Raw genomic sequence first — 16522 nt, 5'->3', positions numbered from 1 at the left:
AATTGGAAAGTTAGGGTTTGAAAATCCCCAATTCTGTCCGGTTTTAGATCACTAGGTTAGAGGCCGAATTAGACTTTGCTCAAAACATGAAAGTTGTAGGTATTGATGTGATGAAGATGCCTGTAAAATTTCAGGTCATTTGGATCAATGTAGAATGAGTTATGACGATATTACGGTAGCTGTTCTGCTTAGACAGAATGCGAAAACTGCGATAGTAATTGGACATTTTGACTGGAATTGGTTTGGATTTTGGAGTTGGTGTCTTCTGATGACATGTAGCTGAATGTCTTAGCTAACATATGCCTTTGGAATTTCGGCAGTTGGACTTGTATAGACTGAGATATACCAATTACAGTTTTCTGTCTTTTGCAAACCTGTTTTGGGAATTCTGGTATAGTTTTTGGTATTTTTGACCTAGTGGTGCTAGGAACTGGATTGAGTGCCCTTCTACATTGTTGTAGCCCTGTTTCATAGCTTCGAAACGGTGGGTCTTACACCCCCAACCGATAACCGTAGTAAAATTGACGCCATTACCGCATTATACGCTCAAACACGGTTTTTCTATCAAGGCTTAAGTTAAGGCCATATCTTAATTTCTGGTTTGCTATCATGCCTACTTATGCATATGAAACCCTATTGGGGTTGTGTTTAGCATTGTTTGGTGACTCGTTCTCGAGTCTCATTGCATTTGTTGTGTGATTCTAGGGCGTGACGGTAGCTCACGACGTTTTGGTGATCGCGGTGTATGAAACACCACTTTCTCACTTGGTGAGTATACTACTCACTAAATGGTTACTATGTGGCTTTGCTAAATGTTTATGTGATGCCTTGAAGGCTTACTTGCATATTGGAATTGATTAAGGTGAGGGTGTACTTGACCGCCCTCACCTCTTTTGATATTGTCACTGAATGGCTACCGTTTTATTGCATTACTGAACTGGATATATTGGTTGGTGAATTCCATTTCATGGAAACTGAATTGATGTCGTTTGGACAATGTCCAACGGCCTTACTGCATTTATGAGCTCAACCCCGTATGGTAGTTAATTGGATCGAGCCGGCGAGGGCTTGGTCGTGAAAATTATCATGCCACGGGGACTGTACTGGGGAACCTTGTGGTAATGAGACCCTTGGTTCCGGTAAACTCGAGTATTACCAAAAACTACTGAATTGGAGTGCGGGCCCGGTTGGGGTATGTTTGGTGGAAGGAATGGAAGTATAGTGAGGTCTACGGTTTGGTACTCGTACCATTGACGGAGGGTCAATGCAATTGGATCAAGATGGCAAGCGTGGAATTGGGCTCTTGAGAGCCGACCGTATCCTTTTACCGTTTTGCTTCATTGCTTAATTGTGCACTTTAAATGAAGGTTCACTCTTATATGAATTTGATTGCTTAATGGGTGGTATACCACTGGGCTTTGGCTCATTCCGTGTTATTCGTTTTCCTTACAGGCAAATGAATTCTTTTGGAAAAGGTTGTGACAAGTTGAGCTCATGTATATGTATTTTGATTAGCTCCTTGAGGGTGAAAACCCTAAGTGCTTTGATTGCACCAATGTTTGGGGTAAATGGCTATTGTATATGTATGAACGAAATGGATACTTTGGTAGGCCGTTTGGCTTGTAAATGTTGGTTTCCATTGTATATATATGTTTGGATGGATTTCGGATCACCACGGATTTCAAACGGAAAAGAAAAAAAATTTGACCGAAGGTCACTGGCCTGAATCCGGCCAGAAACTGGCCGGATTGAAGGCCGGATTGCCTGTGAAAATTTGAAAATCCGGCCAGTTGCTCACTGGCCGGTATCCGGCCAGACAATCCGGCCGGAATCTTGGCCGGATTGCCGGCCGGATTGAGTGGAACTTTTGAAAAAATTCGAGATGCTTACTGGACAGTATCCGGCCAAGAATCCGGCCGCTAATCCGGCCAGATTCCGGCCGGATTCTGACGTGGCCTGCACTATTCATCTTCGGCGCAAATTTTCGTTTTTTTTATTTTGTGTTTTCTGACTTGTTTGCTTGCATTGGTGTGTTCCGGAACGTTATAGAACGACGTTAACTGTACCGTAGTCCTGGCGAGAGCTGGGCAGGCAGTCCGCTAACCCCTTTGGTTCGCCTTAGGGGAAGGTGGGGCTGTCACAGGTGGTATCAGAGCCTAGGTTTGAATTAGCCTGGGTGTTATCGGATTGTTTGCCTTACGGATTGTTGCTTTTGGCCTTTAAGCTTATTTTGATAACTACATGTTCTTGTGATGTAGGATGGCCGAACAGGGTGACACTAGTGCTAGTCTTTCGGGGGCTAGACCTCGTAAAGTACTTCTTGTGATCCCCTATCAGATACGGCCGGGAGGGGCCGTCATTCGTTGGAGCCCGTCGAACCGTCTTCGACGGTGTCCGTGTAAAGAGAGATATGCTTATCCGAACACTCTCGTGTTTGCGCTGGATAAAGAGCGCAAGGGGTTGGCAAGAGAGAATGCTCGACTGGAGGTCGATGCTATTCAAGATAGGGCGACCAAGGATAAGCAAGCGGCGCGTATAAAAGAGTTAGAATATGACGTGCTTGAGGCTGAGGATCGAGTGGACGACCTTTGTGCTCAATTAAAGGAGGCACGAGAGCGAGAGCTGAAGCGAGCTCGCAAGGTCAGGGGTCGCGCTGAGGCGATCCTTAATTTGTGTGACGACGGCCTGGAAGAGTGTAGTGATGAGGCTTCGTGTGCGGAGGCCGACCCTGGGGAGGAGTCTACCCCATCGCCTGGGTCCCAGACCCCAGCGACTGACTAGGCCCTGACTCTTAGGGCACCTTTTGGATAGTGGTGGTTTTTGAATGTACATAGGGATAGGGATAGAGCCTTAGCTAACCGTTTTGGATGCAGAGTTAGCTACGTGTAAATCTCTTTTGATAGGCCTATCCTCAGGTGGATTTTTGTGTACGTACGTGCTTTGGCCGTACTTGACTGACTGCTTGTATAAATGTTTGGCTTGTATATATGTGTGTTTGTGCTCATGTTTGCGACGTATAACTGTGTGTTAATGTGAAAGTTTATGTGTTACTTACTTGCCTTATTACTGCTTTGGTTTAGTACTTTTGCCTAGACCGAGTGAACTCATGGAAGGTACACGAAGTGGTCGGGGACGTGGGCGCGGTATTAGGCAACCCACACCGGTTAGGGAAACTGGGGAAGCTTCTACTGGCCCAATTCCTGAACCCCAAATAGACCCCAATGCTCAAATAGCTGCCGCTATGCAGCAAATGACAAACCTACTTGCACAAGTAGTGCAACAACAGGGCCAGAACCCAAACCCTAACCCTGGAAACCCCGGAAACCCTGGCCATTATAATGAGAGCGAAGATAGAGCTCTAGAACGTTTTCAAAAGTTTTCCCCGCCAAAGTTTATTGGGGGACCCGATCCCGATGTAGCTGAGAAATGGCTGGAGAAAATGGTTGATATATTCGCGGCCCTACACTATCCGGACGAGCGGCAGGTCACTTTTGCCGTGTTTCAACTAGAGGGTGCGGCCCGTTCCTGGTGGAACGTCATTAGGCAAAAATGGGAACGGGAGCAGACACCGAGGACTTGGGTGAACTTCATCCGAGAATTTAATGCCAAGTTTTTCCCTCCTCTAGTCCAGGAGAGGAAGGAGGACGAGTTTATCCGGCTCCGGCAAGGGGCTCAGACAGTGGCGGAGTACGAGAGCCAGTTTACCCGCCTGTCCAAATTCGCGCCTGAGCTAATCATAACTGAGCAACGACGGGTTAGGCGCTTCATTCAGGGTTTGAACGTCGAGATCCAGAAAGACCTCGCGGCGGCTCAAATCGCTACGTTTAGCGAGGCTATGGAAAAAGCTCAACGGGTTGAGAGTGCACGGCTTCAGGTCCGAAACTTCCAGGCTAAGAAGCGTGGTTTTCCTGGGAGTACGTCCGGACAAGGTGAGAAGAGCACTCCGTCTAAGTTTGGACGAGGCACGGGAGGTGGTCGACAATCTGGATCAGGCAGAGGGACTCCGTTTAGGGGTGGCCAAGCTGGGCGAGGACAAAGGGGAAATGCTCAGGGTGGCTCGGCTTCGGCACCTCGCGGTCCCTGTGGGCACTGTGGAAAGCTGAACCACACCGAAGACAACTGTTGGAGGAAACAGGGTAAGTGCCTGCGGTGTGGAAGTGCGGACCATCAATTAGCTACATGCCCAGTCCTGAAACAGGATGGAAAAGGAAGTCAACTACCGCCAAGAACCAACACTGGACCAGCCAAGGAAGACGGATCCAAACCTAAGGTGCCAGCTAGGGTTTATTCCTTAGAGCCCCATCAGGTCCCAGAGTCTTCCGAGGTGGTGGAAGGTACGATCCCTATTTTCCACCGCTTTGCCAAAGTTTTAATTGATCCCGGTGCCACTCATTCGTTTGTTAACCCTGATTTCATGTGTGGCATCGATATAAAACCTGCTAGCTTACCATATGACTTAGAGGTTAGTACACCTACTGGGAATCAACGGTTGGTGACTAGTATGGTTTATAAGGATTGCGATGTATGGGTAGGAGAGAGAAGTTTTTTAGGAGACCTGATTAGCTTGTCCATTAAGGGGTACGATGTGATTCTAGGTATGGATTGGCTAGCCAAATATAACGCCCAACTGGATTGTAAAACGAAAATAGTAGAATTTCGCATTCCTGGCGAGGCAACCTTAAGGTTAGATATAAGGGGTAGGTTAGCCTCATCTGCTCTCATTTCGGGCATTCGAGCTAGGAAACTGATAAGTAGAGGGGCGCAAGGATATTTGGCCTTTCTAATTAATACCCCTACGGATAAGTTAAAGGTAGAAGATGTAGCCATAGTGAGGGACTTTCCGGATGTTTTCCCTGATGAGTTAGTGGCCTTACCTCCGGAAAGAGAGATAGAATTCCGAATAGATCTTTTACCTGGAACCGCACCTATCTCAAAAACCCCTTACCGAATGGCGCCTGCAGAACTTAAGGAGCTTAAGTTGCAACTGCAAGACCTTTTGGAGCGGGGATTCATTCACGAGAGTGAGTCTCCTTGGGGAGCTCCGGTCTTGTTTGTGAAGAAGAAGGACGGCACGTTGAGGATGTGCATTGACTATAGGGGGCTGAACAACGTTACGATCAAGAATAAGTATCCACTGCCCCACATCGACGAGTTGTTTGACCAGCTGCAAGGAGCAGTGGTCTTCTCGAAGTTGGACCTCCGACAGGGGTACTACCAGTTGTTGATCAGGAAGGAGGATATTCCGAAAACTGCTTTCAACTCGAGATACGGGCATTACGAGTTCGCCGTTATGCCCTTTGGATTGACTAATGCTCCTGCCGCCTTCATGGACTTAATGCATAGGGTTTTTAAACCCTACCTGGACCGATTTGTCGTGGTGTTTATTGACGACATTTTGGTCTACTCCAAGTCACGCGAGGAGCATGAGAAGCATTTGAGAATGGTGTTGCAGACATTGAGGGAACATCAGCTGTATGCCAAGTTTAGTAAATGCGAGTTCTGGTTGGAGAGAGTAGCGTTTCTAGGGCACGTGATCTCCCACGAAGGTATTTCGGTGGATCCAGCGAAGGTTGAGGCCGTGACAAATTGGAAAAGGCCAGAAACTCCCACGGAGATTCGCAGCTTTCTAGGGCTAGCTGGGTACTACCGACGGTTTATTAAAGATTTTTCCAAACTGGCAGGACCTTTAACTGACTTGACAAAGAAGCATGGCCAGTTTATCTGGAACGGCCGATGCGAAACAAGTTTTCAGGAATTAAAGAAAAGACTGACCATGGCTCCAGTGCTGGTCTTGCCAAATGGAGTGGATGGGTTTGTAGTATATGCGGATGCGTCGCGAGAAGGACTGGGGTGCGTTTTGATGCAGAACCGGAATGTGATTGCTTTCGCCTCTAGAAAATTGAAGCTTCACGAGCAAAACTACCCGACTCATGATCTAGAATTAGCTGCAGTGGTGTTTGCTCTGAAAAAGTGGAGGCATTACCTATACGGGGTGACCTTTGAAGTGTTTTCGGATCACAAGAGTCTTAGGTACCTCTTCTCCCAGAAGGAACTGAATATGAGACAACGGCGATGGATGGAATTCTTGGAAGATTACGACTGCACGATTAATTACCATCCGGGAAAGGCAAATGTGGTAGCAGATGCTTTAAGTCGTAAGGTGCAAATAGCAGGGCTAATGATTAAGGAATGGGGTTTGTTAGAATCCGTGTGCGAGTGGAAACCCTGTCTAGGGAGCCATAAGGTGATCTTTGGCAATATTAGGGTTACCTCCACACTACTGGAACGTATTAAAGAGACACAAAAAGAAGATTTGATGGTACAGAAATGGAAAGAGAAAGTGGATAAGGGAGAAACAACGAACTTCAATTTGAGTCCTGAGGGTATTTTAAAGTACCAAAACCGAGTGGTGGTACCAAAGGATGAGGCATTGAAAGCAGAAATTCTGGAGGAAGCTCATAGATCTAAGTACACAATCCATCCGGGTAGCAGCAAGATGTATCAAGACCTGAAAGGAACCTATTGGTGGGACAATATGAAGAAGGAAATCGCGCAATATGTACAAAAATGTCTCATTTGCCAGCAAGTGAAGGCAGAGCATCAAAAACCATCAGGTCTGTTACAACCCTTGGAGATACCCGAGTGGAAGTGGGAAAACATCACCATGGACTTCGTTTCAGGTTTACCAAGGACGCAAAGAGGACACGATGCCGTTTGGGTGATCGTTGATCGATTAACCAAGTCGGCCCATTTCTTGCCGGTGAACATGAAGTATTCAATGGACAAGTTGGCTCGACTATACATGGATGAGGTTGTAAGACTACACGGTGTACCTGTGAGTATTGTTTCCGATCGGGATCCACGATTTGTATCACGGTTTTGGCAGAAATTTCAAGAAACCCTGGGGACGAAACTCAACTTGAGCACGACCTATCATCCTCAGACGGATGGCCAGTCAGAACGGACGATTCAGACTCTCGAGGACATGCTACGAACGTGCATTCTGGACTTTGGAGGCAATTGGGGTCAGCACATGACCTTAGTCGAATTTGCATATAACAATAGCTTCCATTCGTCAATTCAAATGGCTCCGTACGAAGCTCTCTACGGACGCAAATGCCGCTCACCGATTTACTGGGATGAAGTTGGTGAAAAGAAAGCACTAGATCCGGCAACCATTCCATGGATGGAAGAGGCTCAAGAGAAGGTCAAGTTGATAAGGCAACGGATCCAAACCGCTCAAAGTCGCCAAAAGAGCTACGCGGATAATCGAAGAAAAGATTTGGAATTTGAAGTTGGAGACCATGTGTTTCTAAAAATCACACCTTTACGAAGTCTTACAACGGGCAAAGGAAGAAACTTCAACCGCGGTACGTCGGACCTTACAAGATCCTGCAGAGGGTTGGAGCGGTCGCGTATCGATTGGAACTACCGTCTAGTCTTTCTCGAATCCATGATGTCTTCCACGTCTCGATGCTAAAGAAGTACCATCCTGACCCATCTCATGTTTTACAACCGGAGGATATCGAAGTAGATGAATCACTGGCCTATGAAGAGAAACCGGTTCAAGTACTCGATCGAAAAGTCAAAGAGCTCCGAAACAAACGGATTCCACTAGTGAAGGTGCTATGGAGAAACCACGGAGTTGAGGAAGCCACCTGGGAGATGGAAGAGGAAATGCGAAAGAAATACCCAAACCTTTTCGGGAATTAAGGTGAGAAATTTCGAGGACGAAATTCTTTTAAGGGGGGGAGAGTGTGAGAACCCGTAAAACCCTAATATTTTCCTAGGGTTTATTTCCCCTTAATTGCATGTTTTCTGCATTTTCTGGCTTAGAAATATTTTCCTAGTGGATTTTATGAGCAATTATAGTTTTAAGATGATTTTTCTAGCATTGGTGACTTTTTAGAAAATTAAGAGTGAATAGTGGACGTGGGACCCACTAGTGCGAAAAGTTCGGAAAAATTCGGCCAATAAGGTTAAGTTTCGGATACTGTTTAAAATTTATCGGGTGTTAAGTGATAAGTAGAATGTGTGAAGTGATTGATGTGAGAGAGGAAAGAAAGATAAGAATGCATTTATGGAGGTGACAAGTGTCACCTCCTCATTGGAAGTTTTTTTAAGAATTACTATTCCCCATTTTGACTTTCTTGACCAAAGGTTAAATATCTCAAAAAAATCATAAAAATTCACCATTTCTTACCTTGTGTTGGCCGGCCATCCCAAGCTCAAGAAGGAGAAGAACTTCATCATTTTTCAAGCTTCCAATTGATCCAAAATCCTCCAAATCAAGTGCTTAAGTTAGTTCTACTCCATAAAAACTTTCCTTCTAGTGCTAGTTAGTTGTTTGGTGAACTTTGTTTGAAGAGCAAAGGTGTTCAACATCTCTCTCTCTCTTGATTTCTTGGTAAGTGTTGCTTGAACCCCTTACTACCTCTAATAATGCTTATTTTGTGCTTAATGGGGGCATGAGTGAAGGAATATGTGATTTACCCCTTGATTTGGCTTGTTTTGGTAAAGTTTTTCATTTATTGGGAATTTTTCTGGTTTAATTGGATTATGATGGTGTGGTTGTTTGTGATGATTGGCAATGGACTATAATGGCTCTAGTGGATGTGAAATGTGGATAAATGCAACTAATTTTGGATTTGGATGGAAAATTGGAAAGTTAGGGTTTGAAAATCCCCAATTCTGTCCGGTTTTAGATCACTAGGTTAGAGGCCGAATTAGACTTTTCTCAAAACATGAAAGTTGTAGGTATTGATGTGATGAAGATGCCTGTAAAATTTCAGGTCATTTGGATCAATGTAGAATGAGTTATGACGATATTACGGTAGCTGTTCTGCTTGGACAGAATGCGAAAACTGCGATAGTAATTGGACATTTTGACTGGAATTGGTTTGGATTTTGGAGTTGGTGTCTTCTGATGAAATGTAGCTGAATGTCTTAGCTAACATATGCCTTTGGAATTTCGGCATTTGGACTGGTATGGACTGAGATATACCGATTACAGTTTTCTGTCTTTTGCAAACCTGTTTTGGGAATTCTGGTATAGTTTTTGGCATTTTTGACCTAGTGGTGCTAGGAACTGGATTGAGTGCCCTTCTACATTGTTGTAGCCCTGTTTCATAGCTTCGAAACGGTGGGTCTTACACCCCCAACCGATAACCGTAGTGAAATTGACGCCATTACCGCATTATACGCTCAAACACGGTTTTTCTATCAAGGCTTAAGTTAAGGCCATATCTTAATTTCTGGTTTGCTATCATGCCTACTTATGCATATGAAACCCTATTGGGGTTGTGTTTAGCATTGTTTGGTGACTCGTTCTCGAGTCTCATTGCATTTGTTGTGTGATTCTAGGGCGTGACGGTAGCTCACGACGTTTTGGTGATCGCGGTGTATGAAACACCACTTTCTCACTTGGTGAGTATACTACTCACTAAATGGTTACTATGTGGCTTTGCTAAATGTTTATGTGATGCCTTGAAGGCTTACTTGCATATTGGAATTGATTAAGGTGAGGGTGTACTTGACCGCCCTCACCTCTTTTGATATTGTCACTGAATGGCTACCGTTTTATTGCATTACTGAACTGGATATATTGGTTGGTGAATTCCATTTTATGGAAACTGATTTGGTGTTGTTTGGACGATGTCCAACGACCTTATTGTATTACTGAGCTCAACCCCGTTTGGTAGTCAATTGGATCGAGCCGGCGAGGGCTTGGTCGTGAAGATTGAATTGCCACGGGGACTGTACTGGGGAACCTTGTGGTAATGAGACCCTTGGTTCCGGTAAACTCGAGTATTACCAAAAACTACTGAATTGGAGTGCGGGCCCGGTTGGGGTATGTTTGGTGGAAGGAATGGAAGTATAGTGAGGTCTACGGTTTGGTACTCGTACCATTGACGGAGGGTCAATGCAATTGGATCAAGATGGCAAGCGTGGAATTGGGCTCTTGAGAGCCGACCGTATCCTTTTACCGTTTTGCTTCATTGCTTAATTGTGCACTTTAAATGAAGGTTCACTCTTATATGAATTTGATTGCTTAATGGGTGGTATACCACTGGGCTTTGGCTCATTCCGTGTTATTTGTTTTCCTTACAGGCAAATGAATTCTTTTGGAAAAGGTTGTGACAAGTTGAGCTCATGTATATGTATTTTGATTAGCTCCTTGAGGGTGAAAACCCTAAGTGCTTTGATTGCACCAATGTTTGGGGTAAATGGCTATTGTATATGTATGAACGAAATGGATACTTTGGTAGGCCGTTTGGCTTGTAAATGTTGGTTTCCATTGTATATATATGTTTGGATGGATTTCGGATCACCACGGATTTCAAACGGAAAAGAAAAAAAATTTGACCAAAGGTCACTGGCCTGAATCCGGCCAGGAATCCGGCCAGAAACTGGCCGGATTGAAGGCCGGATTGCCTGTGAAAATTTGAAAATCCGGCTAGTTTCTCACTGGCCGGTATCCGGCCAGACAATCCGGCCGGAATCTTGGCCGGATTGCCGGCCGGATTGAGTGGAACTTTTGAAAAAATTCGAGATGCTTACTGGACAGTATCCGGCCAAGAATCCGGCCGCTAATCCGGCCAGATTCCGGCCGGATTCTGACGTGGCCTGCACTATTCATCTTCGGCGCAAATTTTCGTTTTTTTTATTTTGTGTTTTCTGACTTGTTTGCTTGCATTGGTGTGTTCCGGAACGTTATAGAACGACGTTAACTGTACCGTAGTCCTGGCGAGAGCTGGGCAGGCAGTCCGCTAACCCCTTTGGTTCGCCTTAGGGGAAGGTGGGGTTGTCACACTTTCAACCGGCTCATCCCATCAAGACTTAAAATTTGTTGTGGTGGCCGATAGTGAAGATAACTGTTGGTTGCCTAAGGGAAGTTGGCATTCTTAAATTTCAGAACAAATCGTGCGGTTGCGATGTAGTCTTTCAACTGGGCGCCGATGACAGATTTGACATTTTGATCTCTGATCCCATCAAGACTAAAAGTTTTTTGTGGTGGCCGATAGCGAAGATAACTGTTGGTTGCCTAAGGGAAGTTGGCATTCTTAAATTTCAGAACAAATCGTGCCGTTGGGATGTAGTCTTTCAACGGGGCGTCGACTAGTGAGCTCGGTATTGACTGAGCATTTTCTTCCGGCCCTAGTGGCTGTGGCGCCCACCGAACTTTCCACTGGGGGAACACACGCACAAAGATCGTAAAGAATCTAGCGTGTAAATGCTTGTGCGAAGATATAAATACGGGCATAACAGAACAGTGGTGGCGAACCCATTGAGAATTATTCTTCCAGCGAATTACCAGTCTCAGAAATGATGGGAGAACTCAGGCTTGCAGCCATCAACTTCTTCTTCACCTTCATGGAGTTCGCTAAGGGCTTCCCGGTATGGAAATGGTGGGAGTCTCGAAACAGGACCGCCCAACTCCCACCACCGTTGCCTGCCGTCCGGAAACCAAATAATAATGACGATGATCGAAGCCCCAACTTCGTTGACTATGTGATGAAGATGCAATGGGCGTTGCTGGTCATTGGAGTTTGTATTGCAGCCTTTAGCGCCGCCTTGCAAGCTCTCCATACGCCTGCACCTCTCCCTCCAACCTTTCACTGGCTTTGTATGCTTCTGGAGCTGGCCTTTCTTGCTTTGTTGGTCTCCGTTTACATCCGCCGCCGTCACGAACCGGCATCTCTTGTCCTGGCACATGTTGCAATTTTCTTGGGCGCCACTGCATTCATGCTGGCCATTGGAGTGACTTTTCCGGCTCCGCTCACTGGGATATCCCTCGCACTCTACTTCGTTGCAATCCTCGCAATCATCTTTGCTAATCGTTGAATCTCCAGCTCAGGTATTTGTTTATTAACCTTTTTCTTTTTCTTTTTGGCATTTTTCAGCATATTTTGAATTTGTTTTGTTATATACATATCTACCCGGCTGAAACAGGACTTGCCAGGACGTACTACTGTGTTATTCTCTGAAATGCTCGAACATCTTCGCTGATTTGATGACGCCAAAATTCTCCTAAAAGTTAAGCTCATGCTTTTTCGCTTTGTCTTTTCATTTGTGTGTGTGTTTTTGGAAGGATTGTTATCCATGTATTTTACGAATCCGTGTAAACACGGGAGATGTTGTTGTTTTTGCTGTTGTTGTTGTCGGAAATAAGCTCAAGGATGTATTAGGATTACATTGTTCGTACTATTCCATTCTTGGAATGTGGACATCATGCTATATTTGAATTTCTGGTTATACGTAATTGCATCTTTCCTGTTATGAAGAGTGTAAAGCCTATTATTTATTGGATTGATGGCACTGAATTATTTATTTCACAAAAAAGAAGAAAAAGAAGAGATTCGAAAATTCGAATGTCAAGCCTATAAAATAGTTGACCTGATAAGGTCCTGAACGAATGCTGCTCGCTGCGTTCTGTCCTCAGAATCTTGTTCTTGAACTGCATCTGGGAAGGATGGCCAGTTACTGCAAGAAGAAAATTCTGTCATCCTGTCTTGAAAGCAGAGGTCATGCACAATAGAACTCTAATCTTTCACCAGTTCACCAACGGATAGAATATGGCAACTATTCTGCTATTCCTTCCTTATATTACAAAATGCTGTTGATCATTTGGTAATTTAAGACGAGTAAAATCTTTAAATTGCACATTCATTTAAAATCTTTCCTTATATTACAAAATGCTGTTGATCATTTGGTAATTTAAGACGAGTAAAATCTTTAAATTGCACATTCATTTAAAATCTTTCCTTATATTACAAAATGCTGTTGATCATTTGGTAATTTAAGACGAGTAAAATCTTTAAATTGCACATTCATTTAAAATCTTTAAAATCTTTAACTTCAGACAGATTCGATTGAAGAAAAATTTGCAATGACATGACATACAATAAAAAGTCACAATAGTATCTGATCAATTGGGTAGACATTAATTTGACAAGCATCATTCACAGTCTACATTCCCCAGTTCACTCTATCCAAATACTTTCTGATAAACTTAATGTAGAGATTTGCCATTAAATGCCTTCTATTATCCAAATACCCCGGATATAGATTGCCATTTTCACTTCGATTTTTCTTTTTCTATTTTGGGTTTGAGTGGAAGGATTGGAGAGCAGGGGTGAGCGTGATAAACTGCTCAAAGAGATAGGCTATCATATGAGTGGAAGTTAGACAAGAAACTTGGGCATCATCAACAATGAATCCACTTCAATCTAAAGAGAATCTTACGACATTTATTGTTGGTGTTAAACCATCTGCTCCACCTTATTCCCTCTATTTAGGCAAAGAACAAAAAGAATTATAAGAAAAGGATAGCTTATAAACACGAAGAATAAAGTTACTTAGGACTGGGAGTAATATTAATTAGAATTCTTCTTCCCAATAGTGCTCTGATTGGGCTTGCCATGCAAAGCAACCCCCCAGACACGTGATAACTGACATGGACATGCTGAAAGTCAATAACTTAGTTATGAATTTTGGGCTGTTACCAAGAAACGAAAAGTTTGATTTCTGGATTTTTCTAAAAATGTAAAAAATGCTTTTATTAGACAAAAAAAAAATGATGCATTCTCTTGTTCGGTTTTCTACCAAAACAAAAAATGATACACTGCATCTCAGTTTAAACAGCTTTTTCAGCTTCATCTGCATTCGTTCAAGTGCAATTTTGGGCTTCAAAATCAAGAATATTAGCTAGGATTTTAGTCATGCTGAGAACTTCTCCTATTGAAATAAGGTACTTCTTGTGTTTTATGTTCACTTTGCTGTAGAACTAGAGAATCCTCTTTTTCAATCTCCAATCAGAAAAATTGCGAAAAAGCTAGTAGAACCTGAAAGCATGTCAAAGTCTTAATTCCTATGATAGTGAAGATACTCACACCGCTTGAAAACTGTGAAGCTACCATTACAAGTTTATCATCTACCATAAATTTTAATATGATACGTATGCATTCTATTAAGAAGAGTAACCAAACATTAATAATTACCAGAAAAGAAGTTCAGGCAGAAGACATGCTTATGGAATTTCATCCTGAGCAAAATAAAAATGCTTTTCATTTTCCAATTAAATCAACCCAGATGATCTTAAATTGGCGTGCTTTCGTCAATAAATCAAGGCGGAGGAGCAGAAGAGTCGGATCGGTTGGACCGGCCGGTTCAACGGTTCTCTTTTTTTTTTTTTTTTTTTTTAAGTGTTAAGTACTAAGCAGGTTTCATTCTACACTTGAACTTTACCAACATAACTTAATTTAAGTTATGATAATAATAAATTTTCTAAAAGTTATACATAAAACATGGAATGATAAATATAATTAAAATATCATAATTCACCACAAGTTTTCATAAATTTATTATAAACATAAATAGATACAATCCAAATGTTCACCAATTATCACAAATAAAAACACAAAAAATAAATAAATTAAATATTGAAATTCTTTTACAACCCTTAAAAAAATCCATGAAAGAATTCAAGTTAAGACAAACCATTTGAATAGCAAACTTTTATCAGTGGCATAATAAACAACCACACCACCTTCACAATTTCATCAACTTAAGCTGAAAAAGTTAAAATTTTATTATAAAAATATAAATCTAATTGCTCAAACTCAAAAAAACTAAAAATTTTTGAAAAACAAATATACAGTTAAACACATAAAAAATTAATTGCTACTAAACATTACTAATTAACATGTTATATTAAATTCAATGATCCTATACCATTAATTATTTTAAATTCAATTATCAATAGCTTCGATTATGTGCCAACTACCATATTTTTGACCAGCCCAATGTTATCATTTGTAATTCCTACCCAATTCCTACACAGATGTGCACTACTTTTGCAAAAATTTCATCCTTAATTAATTAAATAAAAATAAAACAAAAATGAGGGAAACATATGAAAATTGAGGGGAAAAAGAAGAAAATGCAAAAAAATCAACTAAAGATAATAATATAGAAGAAAAAACCTTGAAAAGAAAAAAATTAAACTTACCAAGATGTTGGAAAACAACAAAAGTTGAAATTTTCAACTTGTTTACAATCTGCTAAAGATAATAACCTGATAATAATGGTGAAGACTTGAGAAAATCTTGTTGTGGATATTTGGGTTAAAAATGGTTAAGAAGAAAAAATTGAAAAAAAAATAAGAGAAGAACTTGATGTTTTAATATATTTTTTAGTCAAGTAGAATTCTCAACAAACTTAACTATAGTCTAGCGGTAAGATTGCCATATGCAAACTTGGAGACCCAGGTTCGAATCATAACTATACCATTCTTGATATTTTGTTGAAGAATTTAAAAAACCGTCGGTTCACGGTTCTAAACGGTTCACACGGTTCGTCCGGATTTCAACGGTTCTCCATGAACTTCCGGCTTTAGCATTAGACCGGACCGGTGACATGGCCGGTTCGCGGTCCAACCGGCCGGTCCGGTCCGGTTCTGAAAACATTGCATATATCTTGTGGTATAGTTAAGTGCCATGCGGTCAATTAGTCAGAGTATGTACGCTTAGAATATTTATGTATGATTTTTGTCTAACAAGTGCCTATTGAATACCCATTAATATATATATTTCAGGTATCATATTTTTAAAAATGTAAAATTAATTATGAAAAATAAATAACAACAAGGGAGGATAAATAAGATTAAGTAGAGAAAGTATATAGATATAAGAGAGGGTAATAATTATTAGTATGTGTATATTTATGGCTGGTTAGGTGAATTTTAAATGTGTTACATACATCGGGCATTCATTAGAAAAATACTTTATGTAAAAAGCTAAAGAGAGACATAAAAGGTGTTATTTCTAGATATAGCTAGTCCAGCTAATTATTCCTCTAAATAACTACGTAATTATTTAGCAGGTGATTAGATGTTTTATGATTGGTAATATTTTAGTCTTTTCTTTTCTTGGATGTGGATAACATGCTATGGCTATGGTTAAGTATCTAATTGTCGATAATTAAATCTTTTCAATGCTCAAACCTGTCATTGGTTTTACAGCTCTATAATTAAAAAGAGACAAAAGATAAGTAAAGAAAAGAAAGAAAGGAACAACAAATGAAGCTGTTGGGGAAAGACAGAATAAAAGATTTGGAGAGAAACAGAAAGGACTAGGAATGAAAGATCCCGTCGGTTCTGAAGCTGTCGTGGACTCGAAAGGGAAAGCTCTTTTCATCCCTTTCTTTTTCTTCCTTTTCTTTTTTTTTTTTTTTTCAAAAATCTCCTTTCTTAGCCTAGCACTGGGCTATAGCCCATAAAAGCCAGTTCCTCCTCCAACCTTAGCACTAAAATATTACTACGATGATGAACATCTGGGAAAAATTTGTGAATTTCTTGATCTTTGTCATCGATCTTGTCAAGGGCATCCATCTCTTTGGACCCTTCACTCGGAGTCCGGGCAGTCCACAACAGCCCCCGTCCTCACCTCAGTTGCCAACTACCCAAGGGACCCAGGCTAATGCAACACATTCCACTGACCGGCAGCCAAGCGATTCCGATGTT

Source organism: Coffea eugenioides, chromosome 5 (genome assembly GCF_003713205.1).
Source record: "Coffea eugenioides isolate CCC68of chromosome 5, Ceug_1.0, whole genome shotgun sequence".
Lineage (NCBI taxonomy): Eukaryota > Viridiplantae > Streptophyta > Magnoliopsida > Gentianales > Rubiaceae > Coffea > Coffea eugenioides.
Note: the sequence above shows the minus strand (reverse complement) of the source record.